Below are 15,643 nucleotides of genomic sequence, written 5' to 3'. Positions count from 1 at the left end.
GGGGCTCGGTGGAGCTCCTCCTTCCCTGACTGCCTCCTGATGTGGATAATCGCCCGATTGAGCACATTAATCCCTGATATCATTTTTGCGCTTTCATGCGCGCTTTCTCCTGGGCTCTTGATGGCTGGGCTTTCCTAAATACACATGAAATATAAGTATTATTCTATTTTATTACATCACCATGTATGAAAAGAAGCAATTTTATTACAGGCACATTAACCTGGACTGGAAAGAGACCAAATTAGAGTATTGCATCGTATTAGTGTAAATCTCGTATTTTAGCCAAAAATACGCATGGCAATAATTTGCTTCAAACGCTGCGTCGCCTGTCACTTGCGGAATATTAATTAAAGAAAGTTATTTGCCGCTAGAGCTCGATATAAAATATATGGGATATATTGAACTCACGCTGGCCGTATATTTTAATGCAGTTTAATTAAAAATGTGCCAAGCTGAGGTTATTCCACAGATCTGGCGGATTTTGTTGGTTGCGCTTTTTTATCTGTTGATTTACTTTTTTCCGCCGCTGTCGCTCGCCTTCGCTCTCAATAAAAATTTTATCATTTACACTTTATTTGCGGATTTGGCTGCTTTATTATTAAATACAGCCGCCACAGGCTGCCATGGTCGGCGGACTTCTGGCGACGCTGGAGACCATTTTGAAAAGTATTTAATAAGTGGAAACAAATAAAGCGGCGGCGGCAAATACCGAAAATGCGAAAATAATGCGTTTAATTAAAATAAGTTGTGTGGGTGCCTGTTGAATACTGGCCTTCGCTGGCCAGGCGAAGGGGCCACACATCCATGTATAATTGAGTAAATGAGTGAGCAAAGCGTTTAATACGCTTAAAGTGCGCTGCATTAAGTATACGCAGTGGATGACCCGCGCCAGCAGGACTAATTTCTGGCACGCCCATTATTTAAATGTTCATTAAGCAGTGGAAACCTGATTAATTAGGTCCAACTGGCCCGCAAATTAGTTGCATTAAGTGCAGTTTTACGGCAAAAGTAGGCGACCATTTAAAGCAACCCTTCGATTTTGCAATTGATTCGTGATTTAATATTATGTGGAGCAGCTAATTTATGCGCTAATTATGTTGTGTTTTGGCTGTCCAGTGTTATTTCGGCCCGATGAATAATTAAAACGCGTTTTCCCTGCGTGTCCAATAATTAGGCCGCTAAATGCTTTGTTTAGTAATTTGTTTTGGTCTATTAAAGTGGGTTACTGCAACGGTTTTAATGCACAAAATTATAATTTTAATAGCTTTCATATTTAGCTGTGCTGCAACTTTTTGTTTTCGAATTCCAAGAACTGCACAAATTTATTTATTAAGGCAAATAAACCGAGAATTATCTATCACGTTCACGCGTATGAATCTATCTAGCCACTCATATACACAATATTAAACATCCTTGACTTAAATCAGCATAGGCCTGTGCGAAACTGGCGTATACAAGCAATAAGTTAGTCGAACTGGTGCTGGCAATGGCAACGGCCTGCCCAATCAGCGTATCGCTGGCGATGTTTGGCCACCGTTTTGGCCGCAAGATGCCGCAGGGATGGGTGCCGAAGGGGGGTGTCCTGGCCAACTTTCGGTGGCTGCTGATTATGGCCGCCGCACATTAGCAGCAGCAGGTGAGTGCCACAGCGCAAGTTGCAGTCATCTGCGGCAGCACGCCCCAATGGGCACACATCCTTGCGCGCTGCAGTGGCAGTAAACAGACAATTTCCAATCGTCCTGCCCCACGCACACACTGCCATAAACCACGCACACTTGGGCCTGCGTGCAAAAATGCAGTAATAAAGTAAATAAACGCTTGACAGTCGCCATTAAGCTGCAATATAAAAACACGGCACGCAGTCACAGGCCGTGCTTCATAAAATAAAACGCTTTTTTGAAGAAGAGGCAGTACGTATTTTAAAATTTTTATAAATGTCAGCGGAGGCTAATTGGAAAGACCCATGTGTATTGGCTGGACCCACGAATTGTGGCCTTTAAACGAGACTTGTGGACTCTAGAGAGTTTTAGCTGATCTCCACTGTACCTATGCATCTATGGCCGCCAGCGCATTGAACATAAAGTGCCTGGCAAACTAGGCAAGGCTGTGATTGCAAAACACAAGTGCAATTACCTGGCCTGCAGGCTCGGCACATACACAAACACGCAGGCGGATAACTACCATTCCGAGCACATCGACATCGCAACTAAAGTCAGCCAAATAGTTGTGTCCTCGGGCCTTAAGGAAAATCTGTGCCACTTGATGAGCGATTTCAGCTAAATTTGCGGAGAACTTAAGAACCAAATTAGCATGCTCAGTGTAAGCGCTCTAAAAGTGGTTTCTCTGTTTGGGCAAAGTGCAGGCAGCTACTCTTCTGGCCGCGACTGTAGGCGTGCATACGTGGCTTGGCGCTGCAAAGTAGGCAACGATAATGTCATAAATTCAATGAATAAACATAAACGGAAAGGCAGATACACACACATGTGCATGGACGGGCGCTCACACACAGCACACATAAACAGCAGCTGCGTGAGTTGGTTGTTTGCCGCGAAATAGCAGCACAACAACAATGGGGCCACATCGCAACATGAACATCAACGGTGGCAAAATATGTATTAGCCCCGAAGTTTACTAACAAAATTAATTATGCGAATTAAGCGCAGTAAAAGCACTTTAAGCAATCCCCCCGTGCCGCACCTTCATAACTTCGCAACTCTGGACCACCGTCGACCGCACCCGCACCCGCAGCCCACCAACCCCCCAACCCCGCAACACCGCAGCAGCACCCACCTCCCAGATGCCATCGGCACATAATATGTGCCTCATTCTGCGCCGTGTCATGGAACTACACTGCTACGATCCCATAGTTATTCCACTCCAACTATTACTACTACGAAGTTTAAATAATATCTATAAATTTTGCGCTGTTGTTGAGGTGAGATAATCTTTGTGCTGGCAGCTACTTTGATCTTTGATCCAACTCTGCGCGCTGCGTGCTGATTGTTTTCAGTGCAGGGATAAGGACACCGGGAGTGGGGATGCTGAGAGGCCAGGACCTGGGGCCCTGTATTGTTCAATTTATGCGTGTTTGTGTGCGTGTTCCACTCAGGAGTTATTCTTGCCGCCATGGAGCCCTCCGCTCGCCCGACTTTTCGCCAGTTAGCAGTTTGTGGGCGCCCAAGTAGGCCAAGCACCCGGACCTGGCCAAGTGCAAGCCCCAACAGTCAACAGCCAGCAGCCAGCAGCCAACAACATCAGCTACAAGCGACGGCAGCAGCCTGGAAGTTGTTTATTTAAGTGTGAAATTTAAGTGCAACACTGCGTAATGTGTAAGGACCCAGCATATTTAGCATTATGGCTGGGGCAGATAAGCGACGTCAACTTTAATAACCTCGGGCAGCGTAGGGGTAACTGAGCTGCCGTAATCGTAATGCCGTAATTTGACCTGCTAATAGATAATAAAACCAAATCCCGTCGAGCAAACATCAGCCGGCAAGTCCGGGGCACAAAAAAGCTGAAGAAAAAGTGTTATTGCAGCGGAAAAAATGTGGAATGCACTACGTACCAGCGGATTTTTGGCGCCGCCACTGACCAAACGAAATAAATAAAACAATTTGTCGCCGATTTTTGGGGCCAGGCAGACGCCAAGCCAAATTAGCTAAAAGTTTGGACAGCCACTTAGTTAATTGCCGCTGCGATTCAAATTAAACATACAAATGCAGGCGACCAACTCATAAATTGTGACTAAAAAACAATGACAGCTTACACCACTCCTTTGGCCATGTAATGTTCAATTAGTTTTATTACCGAGGGTGCTACTCGGATGGAAAACAATAGATACATTCCTCTTGAAAGCAGTTGAAATTTATTTGCATCCACTAAGCTCCTAATTATGTAAACTTGCTATTTTAATTACTTGATTAGCTTAGGACTTGTTTCCTACTAGTGCATTTACCTTAATTACACTGGGCATTTTCTTTTCAATATATACGTATATCATTACTAGAATAGGTGCTATGCTGAATAAACATCGTATTTAACCACTTATAGCTGGGAGTTTCCAAAAAAGTTACAAGTTGAAAGTTTCAAAAAAATATTAATCTGCATAAATCAGATTACAAAAGGAAGTATAACATGTAGTGCTGGGTAATATACAGTCAATATATACTAGAAAGTTAAAATTGCTTTGTGTGCGCTTAAAATGAACATCCAGTCAATTAGGCTTGGAATAAAAATGAATAGAAGTGGCGCAGTTCAATAAATGCATTTTTTCATGGGGAATTCAGTTGGCAATTCAATTTTTGTCCATTTAAATTCAAATCCATTTAGATGCGCGCTAACAAAGGCAAAATATGGAAAACAATAGAATCGTTAATGGTAAATTTAATATTTGCACTCTGCATTTAAGCTTTTTGCTAAGCATTCGCAGGTTTAACAATATACCAGATTCGTTGGGCGTTGGCGAATTTTGTGGTGTCGACGAACACTATAAATCAACTGTCAATCAAGGAATGCTAAATAAATGGAAACACAACCAAACTTGAATAAAGTTCTATTCGCAAACTTTACTCTAGCGCCCTCGAAACTAGCGCCCAAGAATAGCCTCAGAAAAAATTCATACTGAAGTTGAGCCAACTGCCAGGCCATGACAGACAGATTCTGGTAGGATATGACCAGAATCCAGCCAAACCCCCAAAAAAGGATGCCATCAGAATGGACGCTAATTAGCGGGCAAAGTTAAATAAAAATCAGCGAAAATTGTGCTTTCAGTGCAGCACGGCATATGGTAAGATAATTAATTAATACTCACTCGCCTGATTGGTGGAAAACGATAGTCGGGGCCGAGGCAATTAGCCAAGTTCTGGGCACAGGCCAAAGGCAAACAATGATGAACCCTTGCCGCTGCCTCATTTCCCTCGCTGTTGCCGTCTCAGTCCCCCGTTCTCGCCCTCTCTCTTTCTCTCGCTCGCCTTGCAAAGTGGTTGTGGGTGGTGGCATCATATTTTTATTCACTTCACTGAAGAAAAGTGCACCTAATGGAATATGCATGCAATAGCAAATATTAACATTGATAACAAGACTTCACTCTTTGGATTTATGGAATAATCAGTAGCTACAGCCAGTTCTATTCCAGAACTATTTGCGTAATTTGCTTGAATTTCGAAAGTAGGGATAGATTCATTTTTGGAAACCCGAAGCTGCGATTTTTCCAGCAGTGCTCTTTTCCGCTTTATATGTGAAACGTTTTTACATTTGCTTTTTTATTGCTCTGCTGCCTTTTGCCTTTGCACTGTGCCCCCCCGTTTTTGTATTCATGTTGTTGTTTTTCCGCTGGCTTGCTACTGAGCTTGTTTCTTGGAAAATAATGACTGCACATTAAGTGTCTGCACACACACATGCTGGGAGGACAAGGCAAGTAAAATGTCAACAAATGACAACAGAAATATGATGCAAATGGCTCATGTAAGTGGTTCTTGCCGCCAACATTTATAAAACAGGACAACTTACAATGCAACAACAGCAAAGCGGCTGGAAGCGGATGGAAGCGAAAGGAAGCGAAAGGAAGCGGCAAGGAGAAAGTGGGAGTTGAAGTGAGGGGCGTGGCGTGGCGTGGCGGCGTCTGTCCGCTGTAAACATTCTCCATTCTACTTGGCAATTTTTCATTTCCCATTTCACTCCGCCATTCAAGTATAATTCGCAGTGCTTAGAAGGGCAAGAGGCGGCGTTTGCTTAATGTTGAAATTAGCTTTTATTCGAGCATCGCGCATACGCCGCGTTGGCCGGAGTCGTTGCCATTGAAATGCCTTTCAAGAAGACCCTCGGCTGCAATTAAAAGCGCATTTAATAGAAATTGTTTAAGTGCAATCGCATGTCAAGGGTATCACAAGGCAAGAAATGGGTAGGAAATCGGATGGTGTGCTATTATCTTGATCATAGATCCACAGAACTGTTTAATTTTATACATTACACTGCAGGAACTTATCAATTTAAGACAGATATAACAACCATATGACTCATAATTTAATTGCATATCTTTTAATATCCAAACACATATGAGTACCCTTTCTGGGGTCGTGCCTTCAATTAAGACCCAGAGCATATGGGGAATGCCATTGCCTTCTCGGACTATGTGGCTAATCAGCGTTATGTGCGTTAAGTCAACAGCCGCATCAACATTATCATCTTTATTTGTACAAAATGAAACTGGCCAAAGCCGAAGCTGATGCCAAAGCCAAAGCCGCACACTCACACAATTTGGCAATTTGCGGCGAACAGCGGTCAACAAAAAGCAGTTCGGGCAAAGAACCATCCTGGATGGCCGTCCAGGACTACACTGACATTCGGTCATTCGGTCAGTCTGCCAGTCAGTCAGTCAGGCAGCCAGTTGGTTGGATTTGGATGGTACTCGCTTTGGTGATGGTTCTGTTCCTGGCCACTCGACTACATTGATATTCCACGCTCGATGCGCGCTGCTGTTGCCATTGGTCATTGAGGCTCACTCATCCTTCGTCTCCACTCCTGGCCACTAACGATAGATGTCCTTAAGCCAGCACACACTCGCACATATTGCTATAAAAAAATATTTATCTATATGGCGATATACGGCCGAACTGCACGGCCATGGCTATAGCTATAGCTATAGCTATCCGGCGATCCGGGGATCCGGGTTGCCGGGCAACTTTGTCCAAAAAATGTTGCCGGGGCCGAGCGGCGATGCTTTGTTAACTTTTTCAGTTTAATGAAATCAATTCACAAGTCACGTTGTTGCTGGACAATAAATACATCAGAGTCCATTTAATAAAATCATGATGTGCACTTTGGGATGATACCAGCTCGCCGCACATATATCAACTTTGGGTGGCCATATCGTATCGATTCGTATTCGTGTATTGCAAATAACTTTCGGCTCTCATTGGAATGCCGCATATGGCATATCCTCGTATATGGACCCCACTGCCCCCAGTTCCTGCTCCCCAATTGCTCGATAAGTGCGCGGCAGTGCTAAAACTTAAATCAAAATCCACATTGAGCCACTGCAGCGTTAGCCTCCAACTCCCCGGCAATTTGTTGCGGATTCTGACTTGGTTTTCGGTGGTTCATTATATTGATCTGTGGCTTGGCTGTTTGCTTTACGTCTTTCGCACAATCATTTTTATTTGAGTGCCTCCAGAAAGGCGAACTGAGTTTTTGGGTATAGGTGGTTGGGGAGCATGGAACAGTTCTATGTGTGCATCGTTCTGGGGAAGGTACTTACTATTTGATATGAGAAACTAGCAGCCATTTTCACAGGCATAATTAATGGCAAAATAGGTTTCATATTTCGGAAATTCATAAGTCAGAAAAGCACAAAATGTAAGTATTAAATAAATATTAACAAGCACTCGAGTATTTAATTAAATGTTCCTGCAACAATACCAGCCACAAACTCTGCATATGCTGAAACTTAAAACATTCTCATTACCCAAATAACGTAATTAAGATGCTAAAATATTGTAGCGCAATTATAAGACGATTCTCATGTGTTTTGTGTGAATGTAATTCGATTACATTAAGCATAGCAAGCGTATATGTGAATGATGTTCCATGGCCTCGGCCACATTTTTGATTTCCTTTGCATTACTATCTATACGGTTATCAAAAACCAGTTTTTGTTCTGTAACCACTATTTCTGGCTGTTCTCACACCCAACCTGCTTCTGCGCACCTCAGCAGAAACAGCTGTTCTGTTCCCACTATTGTCCTTAGAGGATGAAGGACCTCTCCCTCGCCCAGACAACTGTTCTACGCTCAGCTGATTGAGCGCTCTTCGAGTGCTCTCCGAGTGCTCTCTTAACCATGACCATAGGTAACTTGGAAAGGCTTGCACCGAGCACGGCGAATTCCAGGTCCTTTCTCTCTTAGCCGAGCGCAGCGAGCCATGGCCCAGTGTTATACAATCCGTCCGGAAACGAGAGCCGGAGTCCACGAAGCCCCCCGAGTGGAGGCGAGGACGCCACTCGGCTGACGAGCCATTCCGACTCCGATTCCGGGTGCGTGTGCACAGCCTCCGTGCATATCTGATGGCCAGCGAGCGAGTCAGTCAGATGCGTGGCGAACGTTGAATTTAACGGTCGGTTTGGCAGTGAAAGTGGAAAGTGGAAGCCATTGCCGTGCTCCGCGAGCCTGGCCAGCGAATTGTTTGGTGCGGAAAACAAAAACAAAAATCATTAAAAATTGCAGAAATATATACAAGCCGCAAAAGAAATATGAAAGTGAATGTTAGCCCGAAAGGGGAAATACATTGAAGTGCTTAGCTTGCTGATACAATCCGGTTCAAACAATCCGCAGGAAAAGTGTTCAAACATTGCGTCAGTTAAACTTGGGAAATAAAATCAAGTGATACCATCACGCTTGGAGTTGGAGCCTTCAAATTTGCTGGTAAATTATTCAAGCAAGTTTAATTTTTCGGGGGAATAGCAGTCTTAGATCCTGTGCCGCCATAAAGTTATACAAATTATTGCCATCCTGACTGCCTGACTGCCATTTGGTCGGCTTTAAACTTTCGGTTCACGCAGCGTTCGCATTAAATTTCTTATTTTGTTGTTTTCCTGCCCTTTATTTCCTTTCCGCTATTCGCGTGGCACATGCGGCGTATACGCAATGTATCTCCTCCTATTTTACTTGTGTGTATGCGTGAGTGTGTGTGTGTAACCTACATTTTTGTGGTCCTCGTTGTTTTTCCTCTGACAGACTGACAGTCACACAATACCGAAAACAGGATCTTGAGATGGGCGCCCGAAACCGTGACTTTGCCAGCTGAAAGTTAATTTTATGGATTTACGGCTTCTGTTTGCTCCTAAATACGAACTACTAAATACTGACTGATCCACAAGTTGGCGATGCTCTATATATTAATTTTGCAATATGACCGAATAGTTTGTCCGAGAACTTGGTCTCCGTTGGACGCAGTCCGCCGTTTGTCTTCATCAACTTGGGCTAACTTCTACCAAGTGATTGTTAATTTTGTTTGATTTGCTGTTTTTGTTTTGGCTGTAGCTGTTGGCTTTATTTGATTTTAGTACTTTGCCAGAGTCAACATTCGTTAGCAAAAATTTCGCTCACGTTCCATTCGAGCGAGCTCTCGATTTCATGAGTTTTGGATGCTGCTGGTCCGTGTTTGCTTCTCCGTTCCGCCGCTTAGCCATCACTGCTCCGTACAGCAGTACATATATATTCCTATTTCAATTGCTGTTTTTTGTCACCAAGTGTCTGGCTGTTTCTCCCCAGCTTGTTTTTTGTTTCTCCGCCACATGCACCGCGCACAAATAAATATATATAAATCGGGCGGATATATGCGCCATGGTCCGATGTACTTGCTGCGGCGAGTGGCGAGTGGAGCTTAGCAGGTCTGTCCTTAAGATTATTTATGCGGTGATTAGCCGCTCTGAATTATTGCCGAAATTATCAAGTGTGCTATAAAATTTCACTGCCATTTATTTGCGCAACTTTTGGCGGGGCTCACGTACTCCTAACCGACCGCCCGATCCGATCCGATCCGCCCCAACTCCATTCTCCATTTACTCCACTTCAGTCCGCTTCAAGCGGCGCCGTCTCATGTGTATCGTTGGCTCAAATTCTGCAACGGTTTGGGTTTGGGTTGGATTCCTGGATTCCCCGTTCAGATTCGGGTGTTCGGGTGCGTGCGAGGGAGTGTAACAAATTGCCAGAGTTTGATTTTTAAGTGTGAAATATCGCACAACGAAATTGGATTAATTACGCTGGGGCCGGTTAGATTGCGTTCGCTTTAAAAGTCAAGAGCGCTGCCAAAAAGTTTATTTTAGAGTTAAAAGCGGTTCGCCAGAAAAGGGATTTTAAGCGGAATAATCTTGATTAGCCACGATTGAAACCACTATGTCCATAACGTTTCACAGAAATATTATAACTATTTAATATTAGTAAGATGCATAACAATAAGATACTGTTAGAGTTTAGAGGAACAACCACTTTTAATTAATACATGCAGAAAGGTGTATCAAAAAGTTCGAATTATGTATGAGTGTGCTCCAGAATTAATCATTCATCTCTGGTGCAACATCCATCCGTTGGACACAGATGATTATTCACTTAACTATATTATTTATGAAAATACCATTTCCCTCGGCGCTGAAGATGAGGGCCCAAAAACTTAACCTAAATGGCTTGTAGAGCCAAATAAGAATTATCCTGCCGGTCCGAGGGAAATGAGATTTTCCAAAAGCCGCTGGCCACGCCCACGCTTAACAGCGCCCTCTTAGCTGGCAACTAATTGCCTAAGCCCCAAGCTGAAGCCAAATGCGATGCTAAAGCTGGATCTGCGGCCAGTCCAGAGTCTCAGCTCTACTGAGATTAATTACATTTAAATAAACAGGAATGGCTGCAAACATGGCCAAGACCGCAACACTTACATGAACAATTCAACCGAACAGACAACAATAGACAGCCGACAACTCACTCAACTCGACTGTCTGGGTTCAATTGAATCACTTCCATTGGGCTACTTTAAGCTGATTACAGCAGAGCTTGGGTTGAGGTAGACATTTTGCACAAACTAAATCATTAGCTTTTGTTTTGCAAACCAGCACATTTCACTTACCAGGAAAATGTTGTACATTTGACAAGGGTATCGATGGGGAGAACCTCCACAGTGCTGTTTAAAATATTAGTGGTAAAAGGATCTGTAGTAAGTGGGTTAATAGTAAAAGGAATGTGATTTTGACTAGTTTTACTTAAGGATTTTAGTGAATGAAAATAATCAGGGAAAAGTTAAATAAAAACATGTATCTGACCACCTACGAGTGTACTCCTGTTCCAAGGACCTCTATTACTATTTTGAGCGCAGTTGTACATGGCATATCTTTGGGTGAATGAAAGTCAAAGCCGAGTTTAATGCCGGGCTTAGTGATAGCAATAGCCAGCCCTTTGCATATGGCATATGGCAAATGCCAAATGATTTATGACTGAAGCGGCCGACGCAGTCAGCAGACTTTTGTCCCGCTGACAATTGGTGGTGAAAAGCGTGAAAAACTGTCGGCCACATGGAAAATCTCGGTGTGAGTCGGGTAATGTGGGCAAGCGGCAGAGTAAATTCAATTTTACGTTTCACAACTCAGCATGATTTCTATCAAGCCGGGGGATCCCCTTTTCCACACTGTGTACCGCAAACTGATTGCTTTCGGTGGTCCCTCGACTGTCCGTGTGTGTGTGTGCTGCGTTTGGGTGTGTGTGTGTGTGTGTGTGTGAGTAGCTCCAAAAGCAGGCTACATAAAAAAATCACTAAAAACTTGTAAAAGCATCAAAGCGCACTTTCTGAGCTCCCTACTCGAAAAAGTTGCGCTTGCTCGGCCCATTGTTGTTGTATCCTTAGTGTTTCCTTTAATGCTCGTGTTGTTGCTGTTGCTGTTGTTGCTGCTGCTGTCGGTGGAAAGTTGAAAACTTTTCAAGTGAGTTTTGAGGGCGGTTTTTGGGGCTAGCTATTGGCAAAATTGCTTTCTGATAGCTTGTCTGGTGTATTTATGCAGTTTTAATGAGAGCTGCTTGTAAAGAGGTTGTTGTTGTTAATACAGGAAATTAATAAGTTAAGTAGCCATTAGGTGGTTGAGTGCAAAGTTGAGATTATAAGCGCTTTGAAGTGCTCGTCAAAAATATGCATATTCTTTATCAGCTTTTTATTAATATTTGTATTAATATTTAATATCTTGCACAAATAATTTCACAATGCATACGTTTTGCACATTCATGTTTCAGCTTTTAAAGGGAGAACGTGAAACCCTAGGCATATCCCATTTCAAGCCGAATTATTACTTTATTTTTCCAGTAAAGTCTGAGATGAAACACGCGTCTGTGCTTTCTCCAAATGTTTTTGGCTTATTTTATTCTTGCGACTGCTGCTTAAGCCGCGTTTTATTTTCACTTGAGGCAAGTGTAGTCATCTGTGAAAATATTGGCAAAACTCAAACAGCGCCAGCATTTGACATAAATCCTTATTATCCCTTTGTGCACAAATTGACATTGCACTTGTAAGGCGATTGCCGAGACTCTGCTTGACATCCCCTCTTGCCCCCCTTTGCCAAAGCCCCGGATGCCTTTCAACTTTTATCTGTGGCTTTGTTTTCACTGCCAATGCAGTGGGCGTGGCATTAGCAGCATCTGACAAGTGCAGGATGCCCTGGCTGTGCTGGCAATCCTGAAAGCAGCCTCGTCCTCGACAAGTCTTCGCACTTAATTGAGCCTGACACACCGCTGCAGAGCGCAAAATTATGAAAACGTGGCACGATATTCAGCTATTTAAGTTCGATTATATGAAATTGGAAGGGGATAAAATCAGTAAGCCCAAGTGTTACTTTTCACTGACTCATGCACTTCTTGATAAGACGCCCAAATGTTATTTATCAATGAATAAGTGCTGAAATTAAAATAGCACCGATTGATACTAAAGTTTATTGTTTAATATGCACAGCGTATACACGAATTTTCCAGCCCATTCCGCGCAGTGTACCCTCTTCGCATAAAGTGCACGAAATTAAAATTCATAATGTTGACTTTAATGGGGCTAATGCTGAAATATCAAAGCTGCTGGCTTAGGTGGCAGCCAGCACATCTCATAGATTAGCCAGGCTGCCATGTAAGCGGAGCCAAGAAATCCTGGCCAAAAGGCGTCTTCTTCCTGTCAGCCTGGCGTTTTATTATGCGACACGCAGCCCAACCACCTTAGCCGAAAAAGCGATGGAGCATTGGAGCAATGGAGCAGAGGCGCCCAACTTTGACGTTATTAAATTATGCGGAGATTTGCGCACTTTTTTTTTGGGATTTTTCGAAAGCCTCTTGACGTTCTTAATGATGAGGCAGCTACTCGCCCGCCGAGTAGGCCGAAATTAAATTATTTTATTGCCGGAAATTCATTAAATCATGCCTTTATGCAATTTCCAGACTACATTGCTGGCATACCCAAGTGGGGAATCTGTCAATTTATCTGCCTGTTGGCCAGATGGACAGCCTGTCGGCATTTTTGTTGGGGCCACGCCCTGTCCCACTCGGAAACGCCATTGATTAGGACGTGCCGTTGTTAACATTTCTATTATGCTGGTTATAACGCCGGCTTATTGTTTACTCGGCCGCGGAAAATCGATTGAGTTGTGATCTATTTCCAGACACATGCTAAAAGCCCAAAATCCCTAGCAACGCGACGAGACAATGCAAATCTGACACCGCCAGCGAAGTGGAATTTTATTTATGTTTTCACTGGACGGCTGGAATCTAAGCCGAGGGCTTAGTCACGGCAAAACCGAAAAACCAAAACAATCATCAAAATAGAATCATAAAAACAGTTAGCAACGATCATAAATTTTTCACAAAGACATAAAAACTGTGCCACGTGGGGTGCGACATAAAACCGCCGTACTCCTACCTACATCTATATATATGTGCTATATGTTTGGCAGATGTATGGCCTCGACATTTGCTGGCCGAATAATCCCTGCAAATCAGCAGTTTTCCCAGTTATTGGGACACATACATTTCATCTAATAAATCTGGGAACAATAAAAGAAAAATTTACATTTTTATAGGAGTGACGGCGGCCAGAAGAATCGTTAGTCAATTCAATTTAATATCCCATGCGATCCAATCGGGCTTACCTTGCGTATGCGTAATGCCCATGAAATTGCATTGCTCTAATATGAAATACGTATATACATAATTTCATCTGTCTGGCCATGGAAAAAACTCATTAAAATGCTAATCGACTTTAGTCACTTATGTACGAGTACTAGATGGGCATCGCACTTACAGCTGGCTTTAAAAGAGCGAGTCTATTAAATCGTGAAAAAATAGACAAAAGCAAAACCTTATCTCCATAAAAGGCAGTCGTACCACCCGCTAATTCGCGTAATTTTCCAGGAAACCACTCCCCTCGCATTAACTGAATAAAATATACAAAAATTGCGTTAATTTTTTAGCATGTTGCATGGCTAAAGCAATTTGTCCACAGGTCCTCTGCTGCTACACACGGAGAAAAATAGTTTCGGCAAAAAATCGTTTTAAAATCGTTTAGTTTTGCATATAGAGCAAGCAAATTGAAAAGCCACTTTTTTGTATTAAGCTACTCTTTTATTCACCCTATTTTTATCTACCCTTTCAACGCGAATTTTTTTTCCGTGCACCCAAACGACTCCCCGATGATTTGGCCAGCAACTTTTTTAAGTACTTGACATGAAAATTGCGGAACAAAACTCCAGCCAGACCCATCTGTAAAATTAAACGCACGCCAAGCTCGTGCCCCACTGCATAGAGCCCACTCCGAATTTCCAATTTCGGATACCAGAAACCCAGTTCTCCAAAGTCCCCCCCGATGTTTGATGCTGCACTGATGTTTATCATAACCGCCTACAACAACCACAATGACAGGGACCACAGCAACAATATGGTTGCCCATTGCCGCACCCAGCCAAATAATTTGCTGGCAGGCGTAGCTAATGACCAACTCGTGTAAGTGCGATGGATGGATGGATGGACGGATGGGCGGTGGTTGCTGGGCCAGCGGATGAAAAATCAGGACGCAGTAGCTCCCGAAAAAAACACAGCCCGCACAGCTCGGAAACAACAGCAACAATCACAAGTTTTGCTACAAGCAAAATGATGGCATGAATTCATCATGGCAGCGCTGGGCGAGAGGAGCCACCAACTCGGACTTTGGCAGTGCCACTGTCCCCAATCCTTGTTTTCCAGGTCCCTGGCCCCACCCGCCCATGGTTTTTGTTTGGGGGAAATTTAAAATGAGTGCACTGCGGGAAAACTGCATATGAAAGTGGGTATTTAATGTCTGATTTCTATCTGTCAGCTTGCAAAAGTAAGCAATCAATGTTTTCCTAGGAAACTAAGCACTTGGTGTCCTAAGTGTTTCATGCCACGAAGCTGTGTTGATTTTAGTCCGTGGGATTAATGACTGTTTTCTGCATTTTTTTGCCGTGCAAGGACACAAAGTCTTGCTCGCTCCAGGGAGATAAACAGGAAAGGACGAGGATGAGGACGAGGATGAGGAGCGACATCGTTCGCTAATTTTATGCTCTTTTGTGATTTTTGTGCCGGACACACCCTGTGGGCATGTTTAGTGTCCTTTCGCTTTCCAAGTAAATGCAAACTTTGCGCGCTTTTGTCATTAGCGTTGATAGCTGTAACGTGAACAGGAAGTCGGGGAGATACCCAGCGGGTGGGCGGGGTGGCAGGAGATAGCTCCTTGCCGGCTGCCTTTTTGGCCGCTTTTCACGTGTTGTTGGCCCTATTTGTAGACGGCGCTGTTGTTGTCGTCATCTGGTTTGCGGTCCCCAACAGTTTGGTTACTTTTAATGAGCGGGGCGTGGCACATAGCCTGAAACACTGGTACTAGGCGGTGGGCGGTGGGCGGTGGGTGTTAGAGTGGGGTGCTCTCATTAAGTTGCGGTCGTACAGTTTTATTTCACTCCCCGCTAATGAAAGTGAATTATTAAATGAAAGCCAGGCAGCTGAATGAAATGGCAGCAGTTGATTCTTTCGCCGAGTGTTGAACTTGTGACCCACCTACAAGTCGTTGTCAGTACTTGAAAAATACCCTTCCACTCCGAGTGCTGGTGCCAACCAGATTCGTTGAACCC

General features: G+C 43.7%; 1 protein-coding gene across 2 annotated transcripts in view; it reads left to right on the top strand.

Annotated features, from left to right (window-relative positions):
• The first annotated feature begins 8,029 nt into the window (after window positions 1-8,029).
• Window positions 8,030-15,643, top strand: part of LOC6552076 — a 44,296-nt gene continuing 36,682 nt past the window's right edge. The window contains exon 1 of one of the 2 annotated variants that reach the window (XM_026975710.1): window positions 8,030-8,417. The gene's annotated coding sequence lies outside the window, so the exon portion shown is untranslated. The remainder of the gene's footprint in view (window positions 8,418-15,643) is intronic. The other variant, XM_001979740.3, reaches the window with a different exon arrangement.

This window comes from Drosophila erecta, unplaced genomic scaffold (assembly GCF_003286155.1).
Source record: "Drosophila erecta strain 14021-0224.00,06,07 unplaced genomic scaffold, DereRS2 tig00000000-arrow-pilon, whole genome shotgun sequence".
Lineage (NCBI taxonomy): Eukaryota > Metazoa > Arthropoda > Insecta > Diptera > Drosophilidae > Drosophila > Drosophila erecta.
The sequence above is the reverse complement of the archived record's forward strand: the minus strand, read 5'-3'. Positions and strand labels throughout refer to the sequence as shown.